At 31.9% G+C, this 17,605-nt stretch overlaps 1 pseudogene; it reads left to right on the top strand.

The window, feature by feature from the left end:
* The window catches only part of LOC134700424 (uncharacterized), a 38,408-nt pseudogene that overhangs the window by 17,999 nt on the left and 2,804 nt on the right, over positions 1–17,605 (top strand).

The raw sequence follows: 17,605 nt of genomic DNA, 5'->3' as shown, positions 1-17,605 counted from the left end.
TGCCCATTAGTAACAGAGAACTATATTTGGTAAAAATTTACATAAATTTACCAAATTAATGAAAATTGTTAAAAATTGACTATAAAGGGCAATAACTCCTTAAGGGGTCAATTGACCATTTAGGTCATGTTGACTTATTTGTAGATCTTACTTTGCTGAACATTATTGCTGTTTACAGTTTATCGCTATCTATAATAGTATTCAAGATAACCAAAAACGGCAAAATTTCTTAAAAAATTACCAATTGGAGGGCAGCAACCCAACAACCAGTTGTCCAATTCATCTGAAAAATTCAGGGCAGATAGATATTGACTTGATTAACAATTTAACTTCTTGTCAGATTTGCTCTAGATGCTTTGGTTTCATAGTTATAAGCAAAAAAACTGCATTTTACCCCTATGTTCTATTTTTAGCCGTGGCGGCCATCTTGGTTGAATGGCCAGGTCATCGGACACATTTTTCAAACTAGAAACCCCAAAGATGATTGTGGCCTAGTAGTTTCAGTGGAGATTTTGTAAAAGATTACTTAGATTTATGAAACATGGTTAAAGATTGACTATAAAGGGCAATAACTCCTAAAGGGGTCAACTGACCATTTTGGTCATGTTGACTTATTTGTAGATCTTACTTTGCTGAACATTATTGCTGTTTACAATTTATCTCTATCTATAATAATATTCAAGATAATAACCAAAAACAGCAAAATTTCCTCAAAATTACCAATTCAGGGGCAGCAACCCAACAACCGATTGACCGATTCATCTGAAAATTTCAGGGCAGATAGTTCTTGACCTGATAAACATTTTTATCCCATGTCAGATTTCCTCAAAATGCTTTGGTTTTTGAGTTATAAGCCAAAAACTGCATTTTACCCCTATGTTCTATTTTGAGCGGTGGCGGCCATCTTGGTTGGTTGACCAGGTCACGCCACACATTTTTTAAACTAGATACCCCAAAGATGATTGTGGCCAAGTTTGGATTAATTTGGCCAAGTAGTTTCAGAGGAGAAGATTTTTGTAAAAGATTACTTTAATTTACGAAAAATGATTAAAAATTGACTATAAAGGGCAATAACTCCTAAACGGGTCAACTGACCATTTTGGTCATGTTGACTTATTTGTAGATCTTACTTTGCTGAACATTATTGCTGTTTACAGTTTATCTCTATCTATAATAATATTCAAGATAATAACCAAAAACAGCAAAATTTCCTCAAAATTACCAATTCAGGGGCAGCAACCCAACAACCGATTGACCGATTCATCTGAAAATTTCAGGGCAGATAGATCTTGACCTGATAAACATTTTTATCCCATGTCAGATTTGCTCTAGATGCTTTGGTTTTTGAGTTATAAGCCAAAAACTGCATTTTACCCCTATGTTCTATTTTTGTTAACATTTTCCACAAAAAGTACTGTTATAGATAGAGATAATTGTAAGCTGCAAGAATGTTTAGTAAAGTAAGATCTACAAACACATCACTATCACCAAAACACAATTTTGTCATGAATCCATCTGTGTCCATTGTTTAATATTCACATAGACCAAGGTGAGCGACACAGGCTCTTTAGAGCCTCTAGTTATTATATTTTTTTGGACCTGTTCGTATTTTCCTAGTACATAGACGTTTATTTAAAAGATTCGTCATAGTTTTACTCATATGTCATCAAATGTGACTGCTGGGGACATTAAGATTTTATCTTTCTTTCAGATTTCTTAGAAATTGACAAATGTGGTTCAAAAATATTCCTGAAAGAGGAAAACGAAAGAACAATTTTATCCCCAAGTTTTCCAATGAGTTATGGTCAGGGGATAAATTGTGTTTGGTCTATTCAGTCGGAAATGTATGTGCAAATTGAAATTGTCTACATCAAACTACAAGAGAACATGCTGGTGAATGATCTTCAAAAGGTTAGTATGACACACACACACACACAAACACAACATGTGTTACAACAACTCTATTGTATTTTAAGCAATTGCGCCAATGACAGACAGAATGTAAACAGTGAAGTTTCAATGCTCTACAATTTTCGTACTTATTTGGCTTTATAACTATTTTGATCAGAGCGTCACTGATGAATTTTGCGTAGACGAAACGCGTCTCCGGCATATGAAATTATAAGGCTTGTACCTTCGATAAATATTAACACCACTGCTAATGGACGTTGAGTCACCGAGGGTATCAACAGCCAAGTAGTCAGCACTTAGGTGTTGACATTGATATCGATTATATTGTCCTTTTTATAAAATTTCTGTTTTTAAAAGTATGAATTTACCGAAATAAATTAATACTAAGGAATTTCTTATCCTAAGCTTAGATTACATAAGCCTTAATTGGCACAGCTTTGTTTGAATTTTCGGTCCTCAATGTTCTACAATTTTGTACTTGTTTGACCTTATTACTATTTTGAATTTAGCGTCACTGATGATCTTATGTAGACGACACGCGCGTCTGGCGTATCAAATAATAAGCCTAATACCTTCGATATGTATTCAAAGGACAATATGAATATACTGTATTGCTATTCGTTACCAAAATATGGCCGTTTCATTACCCGATATAACCTCTTAATGCTAGGTAAAATTTAGAAATTTTGAAATTGATATACTTTTTACATTAATTTCTACCTTTTTGTTTTATAATAGTTAGGTATCTCAAATGTCTTATTTGTCGTCTAACTGATGTATAGACATGTGCTAAAAAACAACTCTTCCTCTCAGGTTAACAAATCTGACACCCTTTTTTCTTGTACTTCAGATGGGTGTGTACGACATTAATCCAGGAGATTGTGAAGACACCTTGAGTATCAGAGACAAGAGTGGCTATACGAAGAATATTCTTCCATCTCATAAGAAATTAGATGGGGTCAAACTAATATCGGAATCAAATGGAATGACGATACAGCTCTCCACTTGTTTTCATTTTGAAAGAAATAATGCAAATACTTTTGAGTTGAAAGTATCTATGATAGGTTTGTGCCATTTTGTATCAAATGTCAACAAGATAGTCTATAATTGCTGGCAAAAAAAAACACTTGGCTATGTTAACCAATAGGACGACTGACAAACGACTGTCATGTCCCTGATTTGGTTAAGACATATTTTTTTTAAATAAATGTACAGCGCATGAAATTGTATTTTGGAAATCAAACACAATATAGGGTCGGTAGTTGGGTTGCTGCCCCTGAATTGGTAATTTTGAGGAAATTTTGCTGTTTTTGATTTAACAGAAACGCAGAAATGAAACTTTTCATATTCAGGCTAAGTGCAACTTTGAAATAAGATAGTATTGTCCATGTTGTCAAAATTGCCTGAGTTTTTCAATGTACTGGATATAAATGAACAAAACAAAGATAAGAACAACTAGCAACAAAACATTTATATTTACACAATTTTCAAATGATTGATAATATACCTATGAAAAATTAGTAAATATTAGGTGGAAAAAATATTAAGAACCAATGGTATATTATAACAACTAATAAGGTTTTGTGCGTTCTAGCCTAAATGTCCTTATTTAGAAGTAGTACTAAATGAATAAAAGAATGTTTGCCCACGACCTGCTTTTTAATTTTATTGCCACATGCTATATATTGAAGGTTGTCAAGAAAATTGGTATGGATATACAAACAGTTGCTACGGGATGCAGAGGAAGATTTTTGGGATAACATGGATTGACGCTGAGAGTGAATGCGAAGCTCAAGGAGGACATCTTGTCAGCATAGCCGACCAATCAGAAATGGAATTTATTCATTTCCTTGTAACAGTCCTTAGCAACGACTCGAATGAAAATCGTGCATATATTGGTATTTAGTACATCACTATAATTCAAGGCGTCGACATACTATTTTTAACATAAAATTTACAATTTTGGCGCTTTAGTGTTTCTCTAGTGAAAACTGTGTCCAGAAGATTATTGTGTTCTCGTAAAGACAATATTAGTATGATAACGTGATAGATATTTAAAAACATTACAAAGTGACTTGGTTAAATGAGAAGGTACGACCTTCTATTCGAAGCTGTTTATAATTTACACAATTTTATTTTGATAAAACAATACAAACAAGCAATAGTTCAACTTTTGATTGATTTTTTTTTATCACTAGTATGAGAAAACTGCAGAAGTATTTAGAAACATATTTGTTTCTATTATCACATTAGAAATCAATCCTTAATCATCACCATTTAGATTAAAGAATTTTAAGATCGAGAGAGTATGATTTTGTTAAACAATTGAAAATATAAATCACATTTGAATAAAAACGTCAAGGGATGTCACAACACTGCATGTATGTATCATATGTACAATATTTGCATTTTCTTTATAATAAAGGGTTAAGGAAGAAAACTAATGGATATAGTATTAATGACTACATTTGGTCTGATGGTAAACCGATGACATTAACATCGTGGTAAGTTAAATCAACACAATTATACTAAACATTATCAACTTAAGGCTAGGGTCTGGACTGCAATTTCGTGTCCTCACCACTGAATGTTATAGATATAGGAAGATGTGGTGTGAGTGCCAATGAGACAACTCTCCATCCAAATAACAATTTAAAAATTAAACCATTATAGGTTAAAGTACGGCCTTCATACTTATGTATGAGTATTTAAAATACAAAAGCCTCGACTAATCCGCCAAGTAGGTAAAGGAAGATGTTGTATGAGTGCCAAACTCTCCATCCAAATAACATTTAAACCATTATAGGTTAAGGTACGGCCTTCAACACAGAGACTTGGCTCACACCGAGCAACAAGCTATAAAGGGCCCCAAAATTACAAGTGTTAAACCATTCAAACGGGAAAACCAACGGTTACAGTTATCAATGAAAAAACAGAAACCTCGCTTGTCGTTGTCTTTTGTCACTTCGTTTTTGTCTATTTCATGCCGACTGATTTGATTATGATAGAGTTTTTTTATTTCCTAATTTCACAACTTTAATTTCATCCTTTTTTTAAAAGGGACACCAAGATATATTGTATGGCACATGATATATGAGCTGTATTTTGCCCTATTACAAAATTTACAACGTATATATACCCGAGTTTAAAAAAGTCCGTACGAGAGGATGTCAAAGGGTAAATGTTGTCCTTTTGGTCAACACATCCTTCTGAGAAATAAAATGAACAAAGCAGACCATCTCTACCCATGTACTTCATCAATGTCAAGTAACGGATGCCTTTCTAAACAACAATTAATTTACATTTTATCAATATCTTGTTTAAACTATTTATTTTCAAATTCTACCAGATTTTTTGGGAGACTTACCATTTTCATTTCCTCATTTCATTAGGTACTATGATCCTACTTCAGGAGTGCAACAGCCGGATGGTTAAGAAAATGAAAAATGTTCAATAATTGAGTTGTTTAGTATTCATAACATGAACGACTGGCATGATGTTGCTTGTGCTTATGATAAAATATCTAATTTCATATGCGAAATCAGTCAGGACTTCCAAACTCAAGGTAAGATTGTTGTTACCTAGCTAAGGAATAAAACACAAGAACAAGAACAAGTTCAATAACTACATGTATTGCATATTTTGAAACATACATATATAAAGAAAAGGCAGTAGTCATTTGAATCGACTGAGTGTTTGTAAACATGTGAGGACTATTTGATTTCTGATTGTATTTAAAACTGCATGATAGTGTATAGATTGATGTTGGCAATCATACCACAACTTCTTTTTTATATATTCAACTGGAAATTACGGTACCTCACATATGTTTAAAAAAAAATATATGCCGTAAATATTGCCACCTTTTAACCCCTGAATGTTTCAACGTGTAGAGAAAATGATAACACCTATATACCGGTCAATGAATGTAAAGTTCCCTTCCTTTTCAATTCTCATCCCTCAATATCAAATGCTAGACAAAACGGCCCTGATGTATTGTCAAATGAGAAAAATCCGTTTATGAACATATTTATATACCCAAATCGTCTACATATTTATATACCCAAATCGTCTACATATTTCCATACCCAAATCGTCTACTCTCAAAGAAACAAATAAGAATGAGAAGACCCTGATTGCTATAAATCAATAAGGTGGCAACTAATAGACTAAACATTTTGTTAGACATTGTGTGTGATACATGATAGACACTGTCAAAACATGCTATTGGATATGTTGAAACGGTGTTCTACATGATAACATTTTATAAATTATCAAGATTATTTTGACCATAGTCGTTTTATATGTATGTCTTTAGATGACATAAGAAGCACATTGAACCGTGTCCCAACACAACACGCAGATGCTTTGTACATGTGTGAATCTGGTGAATATATCTTAAATGCTTTTCTATGTGATTCTGTAATGGACTGTATCGCTGGTGATGATGAGCAGAATTGTTGTGAGTATATGTTTGATACTAAATAACAATCATAATGTTTGAAACCAATACAAAAGACGAAGTTACCATCATCGCCATATACGTAGGAGGATTGACTATCGATAAAACTAGGTTAATCTGAACATTTCTTGCACCAAGTCAGAAATATGGCAGCTGTTTTCAAATAGTGTTTTTCTATATTAACTTTGGCGTTTGCTTTAGTTTGGTTTCAGTTGTTGCTTTATATTCCTCCAACGGTTGATGGGATCTCCTCAGATTAAGTTGGGACCCAAACTCAGTTCAATTGATATTTTATAGTGTGTCTTTCTATGTTGAAATGATACACTATTGTTTCTGATAAAAGAGTGACGAAAGATACCAGAGGGACAGTCAAACTCATAAATCGAAAATAAACTGATAACGCCATAGCTCTGATAAAGGTGAAGGTTGGTAACTATTTAAACGTTTAAATCTGCTTTTACTGCACCTTTCCTAAGTCAGTAATATGATGTTCAGTAGTTTTTTGATGTGGTTCATTAGTGTTTCTCTTTTATCGTTTTAATATAGAATAGACCGTTGGTTTTCCAGATGAATTGTTTTATAATAGCTAATTAGATGCCCTTTATAGCTTGCAGTTTGGTGCGAACCAAGACTCCGTGTTGAATGCTGTACTTTGACCTCTAATGGTTTACTTTAAAATAAATTGTAATTTGGATTGAGATTGTGTCATTGGCACTCGTACTACATCTTCTTAAAAGTATATCTTATTCATAAGACAAAACATGACGTCAACTTCAAAAGGTTAACCAAGACATTTTCAGTTTTTTGAATGCCTGTTCTGTTAGACCATCGCCGAAAAATAGTCTCCACAATAATACTTGCAAAAATCGGTAGAAAATACAAAAAAGAATGTAAATGTAGCATCATAGTCTTAAAACAGTCGATACAAATCTAACATGCATACGACAACAACACAAAATTCAACAAAAAAAAACAGAAACAAATATAAATAAGCCATACCAGACAAATATAATTAAGCCACATCAGACAAATAGAACATCAGTGATTCCAGTTTCCAGGTATTAGTAAAAGGGTTTTTATTCCCACTTTCTTTTGATATACCATGTTCTATAACAGTTACATATATACAATGATAATAATTGTATTCATTTTATTTAAAGGCTATAGATAAAGTATAAATTTATTTTTTAAATTTCTGGAACTAGATTGCATACTTTTACTAGTTTTGAGTTTAAAGGCTCTCTTAATTTGAAAAAAAATGTTGTGACTCTTTGTCACACTTTATAGAATATAAAACTCAACAAATTTTGATTCAAGTGAACAGATATTATAATTATCAAATTTCAGAAAAAAATAAGTGAAGTTTGAGGTCAAAGTTGTAAGTAAAGCAAGACCTAAATGATACAACCAATACCATGAATACATAGTTATATAGAGTTCAATGTACAATCTTTAATATAAGTTATTCATACCAGATTTTGCAGATTTTATTTTCCAATGCACTTCAACAGAGAAAATACGTCCCGTTCACAATCTGTTCTCTGAGATGCTTATGAAATAATATATAATATTAACAATAAAACTATTTCAAGTTCCACTAACAAAATGAAATTCTGCAGATAACAATTTAAAGAACTTAAATATGTGATAACACACCTTCAGAAATCTTTTTTTAGCATCAATAGATACCATGGACCAGTTTACCTGTGATGATGACAGTCATATATCAATAAGTCTTTATTGTGACTTTATACCTCATTGTAAGGATGGGTCGGATGAAAATACTTGTGGTAAAAAAATTTACATGTAGTATGTGTATTAAAATGAAAACCTCAAATTTTGATAAATGAAAGTACTTTTGATTATCCATGAGATACACATTAGCTACTAGGATAAATGAAAAGTGTACATATTCCGCGAAGAGCACATTTTCTAAATGCTTGTATTAAGGCGTTAGCAAAACTACTAAATCGAAAGTCTAAACTACATTTCTGTCTCTGCAATTTTAATATACTTATCCACAAGTGTCAATTCTTCAGTATTCAAACGAAAAGGAAGAAATTTGCATATTGTGATTGATTATATGGCTTGAGCCAAGGCTCCGTGTTGAAGGCCGTACTTTAACCTATAATGGTTTACTTTTTAAATTGTTATTTGGATGGAGAGTTGTCTCATTAGCACTCACACCACATCTTCCTTTATCTATTTCTCTTTCAAACATCAACACAAACTATCGGTAAAGGGATTAAAAAGACAGTAGCGTCAACAAACCACTGCAAAGAAAACTAAATACTTTGCAATCCGAATCCCGTCAAAACCAGGGTATTCAATTAATACGTTTGAAACATTTACAGTAGTAATAACACGTGATTTCAGAATGAACTTGATTAAGAAATCGGAAAATGAAATTGATTTAGAAATCGGAAAATGAATTTGGTTTGGAAATCGATAAATAAAGTTGCGAAACTATACCCGTTGTCTCATTTTATTAATTTATAAACTATAAATGAATATAAAGAATTACATCTAATTATAAGTATTTAAAGAATCAAAATCCCGGATATCAGATGCGTGGTGGTACCTGGCACTATCGGCACTATGGGACTTTCATTCGGAATTGATTAATTCTATAAAAGTCATGAGAAACTGTTTATTTTCAAAGTTTTCATTTAGAGAGACGAGCCTGTTTACCTGATGAATGGCAATGTACCAACAGACAATGTATAACTACCCAACAAAGATGCGACTTTGTAGTTTGCCAGCCTAAACAAACGATTGACAAATTCCCAATCTTGTCACATACGTATTATACGGTCATCGTTTTCTTTAACTCACAATATCGAAGAAATATCATCATTTAAACATCTTAATGCCCTTAAATCAATACATTTTATTGAAGCAGAAGCCCTCTTTCAAAGACATAATGACAGCATTGGCAATCCATTAAAGATCCTACATATTGAGAGAAATATACGCAATATGTAGGCACAGGTACTGCTAGAACATTGATACTTAAACATGGAAAGTTAAGATTTCTAAACCTAGTAAATTCTAGTATATGATACATTGGTATGATAACTATGTGAACATTCTACATGTCATAAACAACATACACAACTATATTATGCAATTTTCAAGTTGACTTTTATTGTCAACATTAATTTTTTGAAAAAAGTAAACACATTATGTTTGTCTTTCTTATATAACTAAATAGATTACCTTGTGTATGATTAACCCTTTGGATTTTTTTGAAACTAAATGTGAAATTATAAATGAATATTTCAGAAACATGTAGGTTTGAAAGTTTTCAATGTTACGATCAGCATTGCATACCCTCAACTAGAGTATGTGACGGAATGATTGATTGTAGTGGACTTTTTCATGAGGACGAATCTGAAGACTGTCTCCAAAAAAGACAACATACTTGCAAAGATTGGTACGCTAGTGGAGAAAAAAGAAGTGGAGAATATCTTATTGATTTATATATAAATGGTAAGATATTGTTACATATAAAAGTTTCAAATAACGTTCAAGGAATTATTGATGATAGTTCTCATATTTAATTTGTCAATAACGTGACCATTCACTATGTCACTAATGTTAATTTACTCTAATTCAGATTGATTATAACTGTATCTTTACCTTTAAACGTTAAATCTGTATCTTTCTCGTTGAAACCAAGAGTAAACTTCACTCCATTTTAATAAATTATTTTGCCTAAACCAGTTTAAAGGACTTTAAATCAGCGTCGAACTAAATATACCATGCAGACTGATTACGGTCAAGGAACGATAAAGTGAAGGAAAAATCTTTGATATGAATTCGTTGACTTTGCAAATATGCTATAAGTATCTGGTAATAAAGACAACTGACAACTGCCTGCATCATACAAAGTAGCCCTCCACATTATATATGTGCATGTCCAAAGTCAAGAGCCGTTAATGAAGTTATTTCAGTTTGTTGCTTTATATCATATTTGTTTTTTGTTCATTATATTGGGTTATGTCGTTACAAACATTTGCACAGCAAAATAAAAACCTGATTGAATTCGTTTTTACATGATTCTAGCTAAATTATAATAAAAAGTATATCGAATTCTTCGTTACGTAGCGTTATATAGAGTTGTAAAAGTGTCGACCCGCGCTATTAAAATGAATAATTCAATTCTTTAATGAATTTCAAACTACAACTACATGCAGAAATGCGCTTGAAATAAAAGAAAATTTATATTTTAACTTAATCATTGATATGTTTGAATACTAATTTTAGTCTCGCTTTCACTAATAGTTTTCCAGAAAATAACCTTAACATGAAAACTTGACAAATAACCTAGACTGAGGAGAAGTTAGCAGTGTCTAACTATACATTCAATTAATCAGTTTTTAATATACTAGATATCATATTGGATCCATCTTTTACAGTGATAATCGGAAAAATTACATCAAAGCTTAACCTGATTGACATCTGTATGACATTTTACCATTTTTTGTAGAAAGTGCTTTGGTGGAATGCATATTCGAAAAGTTAAACGATCAAATCCATGTGACAACCATCGTTCATCATGATAATGAGGAAACTATTTTTCGAATAATGGACGGATTCGATATAAGGCCTAAGTACTCTGCCAGTGATGCCAATATTATTGAGTTAAAGAAAATGGGAAAATGTCAACAGGCCATTGAAGTCACATGTCATTTCTCACAAAATAGAGTATATAGATCATCTCTAGATGGAAGCGAGATACACAAAAAACAAACTCAAGATAACTGTGGATGTCCATTTGTCGAAAATTGTCATTCTCATACCGACAAGTAAAATGTATTTTTTTTATAATTTAAGATTTAGAAAGACAAGAGATAATTAAAAACCAATTGTTCAGAGAACAATTGAAGGTCTTTCCATCAAAACAATGTATTTTGATATGAAAAGTTGTGAAACTAAGTTTAAAATGTCATTTCAATCGTCAAATGATAGCTCCTGGTAAGCTGATTCCAAAAATATATTGTTTCCATACATTTTTTTTAAATAAGGGAGATAATTTGTTACTTCCGGTTTGAAAAATGTTAGTTCCGATTATATTTGAATATTTGCTTGATACTAATTCCAAAAATATCTGGTTCTTTATACTTTTATATTAATAAAGTACAAAAAAATAGCTACTTCCGGTTTACAAAAGGTCACTTCCGGTTGTTTTTTTCAAGGTTAAATGGTTTGAAACCTTTTTCTAAAAGTTGTATATCTTTATCATGTATACATATAGAATAAAAGCAAAGGTCAAAATCTAGAACGTCAAATTAAGCTATGACCTTGAGATCAATTTCAAGGTCATACACCAAGGACCTCAAATCAAAAGACCATAGGTCTTAGTTATATTTAGTTAATGAGTTATATCACCAAACGCGTATTTTTAAATACAAGAGGGGAGAAAGCTCCCTTTTACATTCAACGTACGCTTGCAATCAAAATTTACATCTTACGACATGTCGCAACTAACAATTTAGTAAAAATAATTTGTTGATATCTTATACAGTCTTTGGATATAAATGAAAATTAAATATTAGAATATGACCTTGACCTTTGACCTTGACCTAATTTTCATTTTTTGGGACCAAGGACCTCAAATCAAAAGATCCCAGGTCTCTATCACTTATGATTTATAAGATAGAAATTCATATCACTTATATCAGATGCATAAGGGGAAATAACTCTCATATGGAGGGGTCATATCGCTTCGGTCAAAATAGGACAAATCATGCCAAGGATATAACGAGCAATTTTGTAAAATAAATTTGTCATAATCTTTTACGGTTGCGAAGGAGATGCGCTAACAAGGAAAACAGTGTTTTGGGAGATAACTCCTACAAAGAAAAGTATTCGTTTACGCAGGGTAAATTTCAAAAGCGCATAAACTGTTCGATATCATATACCAAATATCTAAGCGACTTATTGCGAAACAAATGTTTATCGCAAGAACAAAATTAGGCGGAAGAAAAAAAAAAAAAAAAAAATAATCAGAAGAAAAACAATAGGTCTTTCCACAGAAAAGTGGAAAGACCTAAATATACAACGGGAAAAACCATTATTAGATGACTAAACTACCAAAGCCTTGCACATACTTATATCTATTCCATTGCTTACTATCATATTTTTTTTAACTGATGTTTGTATAGTGTGTACTTGTTTTTTTGTGAAAAGTCATTTATTCATGTTAGAGGAGGGTTGGCGCGCCCGAAAATCATGGTCACCTCTCTCCCTCATATTGTATCTGCATGTCCTTAGTTAGAAGTGTATATTCATTAGGTTGGGATCGGTTGCTGTATATTCCATAATTAATTATCATGTTTATGGTACTGGTAGTTATTTGTCTCCTTAATCATACCAAATAATCTTATTTCATATTGCATCAAAACCAAATAAGCAACACAAACCCCAACATTAACTGCAATAAAATCGTTGGACAAAAGAAACCCCAACGAAAATCGGACAAAATTACATTTGTTTCGGAAGTCAGCGAAGAGTGTTCCTTGCTGGTCATGTCCCTCAACTTGTTCATGACGATAATAATTTAACATGGGTAACATGTCAAATTCTAGGAAAATATAAGGGACTATGACAATTTTGAACCGGCTAAACAGGCAAAACATACGTTCTATTTAGAAAACCAACAGTCGTACTTTTTAAAAGACATTTTATGTTAATTTTAACATGTTTAATTATACATAAGTAATTTTTTTATCAAAGGATGCTTTTATAACCACACACTCTTTTGCTTCCACAGTTTTTACACTCCATAGATATATCTTCCTATCCTGATTTGAATGTATGTTTTGTTAGATTATATATACTTTTAAAGATGTAACTGTGGTAATGAACTATATGATTGGTACTCAGCTGATGGTAATGAAGTAAGATCAGACAGTGGTGTTCTAAAGAACAACAAAGATCTACCGGTTAAAAGGATACGTGCAGAATAGACAGCAAGTTTCGATTCTTTCGTGAAAGTTAATCTAGGGCCATTAGTATGCGAGGAAGGTATTTTAAAATTTTAATGATATATTTTCAACGTTAACAGTAGTCAGTTTGTTTTCGGCAATATTATAATTTAATTCAAATTTCAATGGTATTACAAAAATATGAATTTATTATTATGATACTATACTTATATACGTCAAAGATTGGAGAAAAATACCAGAGGTACATTCAAATTCATAAGAAAAAAACACAGACAATGCCATGGCGTAAAAAAACAAACACAAGTTGTATCCTTTAACTTTTGTCGATATTCAATAGTCCAAACTAAAAAAAATCACAAATTTTGTTTTCCTCAATTTAAAAAAAAAATTAAAAAAAATTACGGGGTTGTAGTAACGACAATGTAAACATATCCGCTATTATCTGTGAAACGTATATTCCATAAATGTCAACTCGTAATGGCGTCCATAAAATGTATGTACCATAACGAAATCAACTACAAACATGATATCGTTTTCAAAAGCTTCACAATGTTCAATATATTTTAGATGTTGCAATAGTGTCAACTGTTTATTTATGCACTAGGGGACAAAGTGTTCCATCAAATGTACTTTGTCTATTAGATTATGACGACAAAGGAGAACTGATTGGCTGTAGAGACCTGTCACATCTATCTAACTGTGGTAAAATATCTGATTCCACATTTTCAACTACTTAGAAAGACCCATTTAAAAACGTCACGCGTTCATGTCGAAAGGGTAAACATTTTTAAATCATTAGGTCGGTTACTGCTTGTAATGTATCAGTCAAGTAGACTACAAATATCAAGTAGCCATTGTCCAGTATTAAAATGAGTATATAGATTCATCGTATTTTAAAATGTATATTTCAGAAATCATGTATTTGTATAACAACCTTAGTCTACAACTTCCTTGTAATCAATATATACGCGTGTTAAACATGTGTGTTGACTTAAGTCGTTATTAATATTTTAGCCTGTTAGATTGTTCAGTTTTGTTTTCTACAGAAAATGGCTGTTATACGAAAACTTGTACCATAACTGTTTGTCAGGTCTGTTATGTACAACCATGGAACGTTTTGTAGTATATCATTTTAATATTTGCTTGTCTTTATCACTTCAAAATAAATCATGAGAGTATCATTTAGTGGTTTATCTTTTATAAATATTTAGAAGGTACAAAATGATTACCATTTTTAAGAAAACTCAAGACAAAAGGTGACTTTTAAGCTTTGTTTGATTTCAATATGTTTTGATCATTGTTCAATATCGCACGGGGACTTTTAGTTGCTATGTTCGAAGTCATTTGGTTTCTGATGAAAGAGTTTCCTCATTGGCAATAATACGACATCTTTTCTTGTTCATATTGTTTAATTTTAGCAGGAACATTTTTCTAAAATCTCTGTTTTCTTTTTCTCAGAAGAAACATGGTAAATGTCCTTTCTGATGAGTTTATTTCCGAGCGTATATTTATTTTCAAGTTATGTGTTCGTTGAAATTACGCTTATTGGGACTATTTTTCTTTATATCGTAAAATGAACCAACCTATTTTTCAGAACAGTTCCTTTGTCCTCCAGGATATTTAAAGTGTCAAGATAATTACTGCATTCCTCCAAAACTGTTATGCAATGGAATTCAGGATTGCCCAAGAGGTGAAGATGAATATAAATGCAGTAAGTTTAGACTATAATAAAAAGATATGCTGACAAAAGAAAATGAACTAACTCAACAGATTTTACCTATGCATGCATGAACTAACCATTAAAAAGTATTCAATTTATCAAGCAGACGTAGTCCATGCAAGTATGAACTAAGTTAACGTTAAATGCCTTCGTCCATGCCTGCATGGAATACGCTTAGTGCTCAAGTTTTAATTTTTACATAATATGAAAAGGTTCAGCAATATTATCAAGTGTTTGTTATATATTTAACAAGATAAATTATGATGCACAATATTTCTTGAAACGGTTAATTTTAGGTTAATTTTGGGAAAAGTCAACTAAGAGGAGAAAAAAATGATAGTTACTTCAAATAAAAAAAATCATCGAACTAACATCATGCAATAAAGCGGTAAGGAGTAATACAGGTTTTCTAAACTTGATGTTGGTTTCCAGTTTTATGTTAAACCTTGTTTTTATTGAAATTCCAAACAAACTACATTGGTAAAGTTGCAAAACATTTTAGAAAGAATTTGCTCCTTACTCTGCATCAGTGTTAAAAGAGTTATACGAGTTACATATATCTCTTTTCAGTATATACTGGTCAAAGTAGTAATGTGTGTTTAAATCCAGACAAACGCTGTGATGGATATGTTGATTGTCCACAATTTGATGACGAACTAGTCTGTCAAACAGAATGTATAGGAAATTGTAAATGCAACGGTTTATCAAGAAAATGTATATTTGAGAACTCCTTAGAAATATCTTTTCATTCTGAAATTCGAAAAATTGACCTGAGTCTGTCAAATTTGTCATCGTCTAGTTTAAAATTGAAAGAGAATATCCTTTTGGGAGAATTGAATGTATCTTGGACAGAGCTTAACGATCTTGAAAGGTTAGAGTTTGGTGAGTTTCATAACCTGTTTTTATTAGACATATCTTTTAACCTGTTGACAGCTATTCCAAGAAATGTTTTCAGAGGATTAATTCATTTAAAAAGTCTTCTCCTATTAGGAAATCATTTCCTTGAAAATATTTATCCCGAATCGTTTTCTGGATTACAAAGTTTGCCGATGATATCGTTTCAACAAAGTAATCTTCAATTATTAACAGAAAATACTTTTACTGGTTTAAAAAGGTTTAAAATACTTAATCTCACAGCCAATAACATACAAATGGTTGAAGGTCGTGGTTTTGCAGGTTTACCAAACTTAAGAATTCTAGACATAAGAGGAAACAAAATAATGAAATTTCAGAAAAGTATATTTGAAGGTCTTACCAATCTAAAGAAACTATACTCAGATGCTTTCGTATTTTGTTGCCTTAGACCGAATTCTGTAAAAGAAGAAGATTGTTTACCAGCCAGAGATGAGTTCTCATCATGCTCTGACATGATGAGAAACGATATACTAAGAACGTGCTTATGGATTATCGGTATATGTGGTTTGTTTGGAAACTTACTTGTTCTTGCTTACCGAATTTTCTACGACCGAAAATCGTTGTCAAAGAGTTACGGGATATTTATAACTAGTCTTGGAATTTCAGACTGTTTAATGGGTATATATATATGTTGACAATAGCTTCGGCTGATGTAATGTTTCGTGGAAATTACGTGTGGAATGACCTGTCATGGCGGTTTGGAGTCCCTTGTAAAATAGCTGGAATTTTATCTACAGTGTCTAGTGAATGTTCGGTAATATTTCTCTTTCTAATAACTATCGATCGATTTATTGCAGTAAAGTATCCATTCGGGGAAAAAAGATTTGGAAAAAAATCAGCAATACGTTTATCCGTTTTTGTTTTTGTAGCCTCCCTCAACCTAGCCGTTGTTCCATTACTTCCTGGATCATACTTCGACGGAAGTTTTTATTCACGGTCTGCAGTTTGTCTTGCAATTCCACTTACTAGATATAAAGTAAATGGCTGGGAATATTCATTTGGAATTTTTATTGTGTTCAATTTCATCTTATTTGTGATAATTGCTGTTACACAGTTGGTTATATATAAGGAGGTTACAAATCCGATTCATATAAGATCCACCAAGAAAAACCAGGACTTAACCATTGCAAGAAAGCTTTTCCTTGTTGTATTCAGCGACTTTTTATGTTGGTTTCCAGTTGGCGTAATGGGTAAGAAATGCTACATAGACAAACGTGGTTTGTATGTTAACATCTTCCATTAGTATTCATCTCTGTTTTCTCAAATTGACTGAATTAAACATTAAGGACGCAAATTTCTAACACAAAGGCAACGGTAGTATACCGCTGTTCGAAACTCATAAATCGATTGAGAAAAAAACAAATCCGGGTTACAAACTAAAACTGAGAGAAGCACATCAAATATAAGAGGAGAACAACGACACAACAGAAACACTAAAATACAACACACACGTAGAGACGAACTATAAAATATTATACAACTGCATTTTTTTCTGATAATATCCAGATCCTGTTCAATGAATGAGCAACTAGAAAGATAAAAGGACAAGCAATAATAGAAATAAAAGAAAATCTTACTTTTTACGACAAGTTTGGACACTACAAATTTAATTACAAATCCAGATATTTATATATTCGTAAGCGA

This window comes from Mytilus trossulus, unplaced genomic scaffold (assembly GCF_036588685.1).
Source record: "Mytilus trossulus isolate FHL-02 unplaced genomic scaffold, PNRI_Mtr1.1.1.hap1 h1tg000138l__unscaffolded, whole genome shotgun sequence".
NCBI lineage: Eukaryota > Metazoa > Mollusca > Bivalvia > Mytilida > Mytilidae > Mytilus > Mytilus trossulus.
This window is presented reverse-complemented; position numbering and strand designations above follow the sequence as displayed.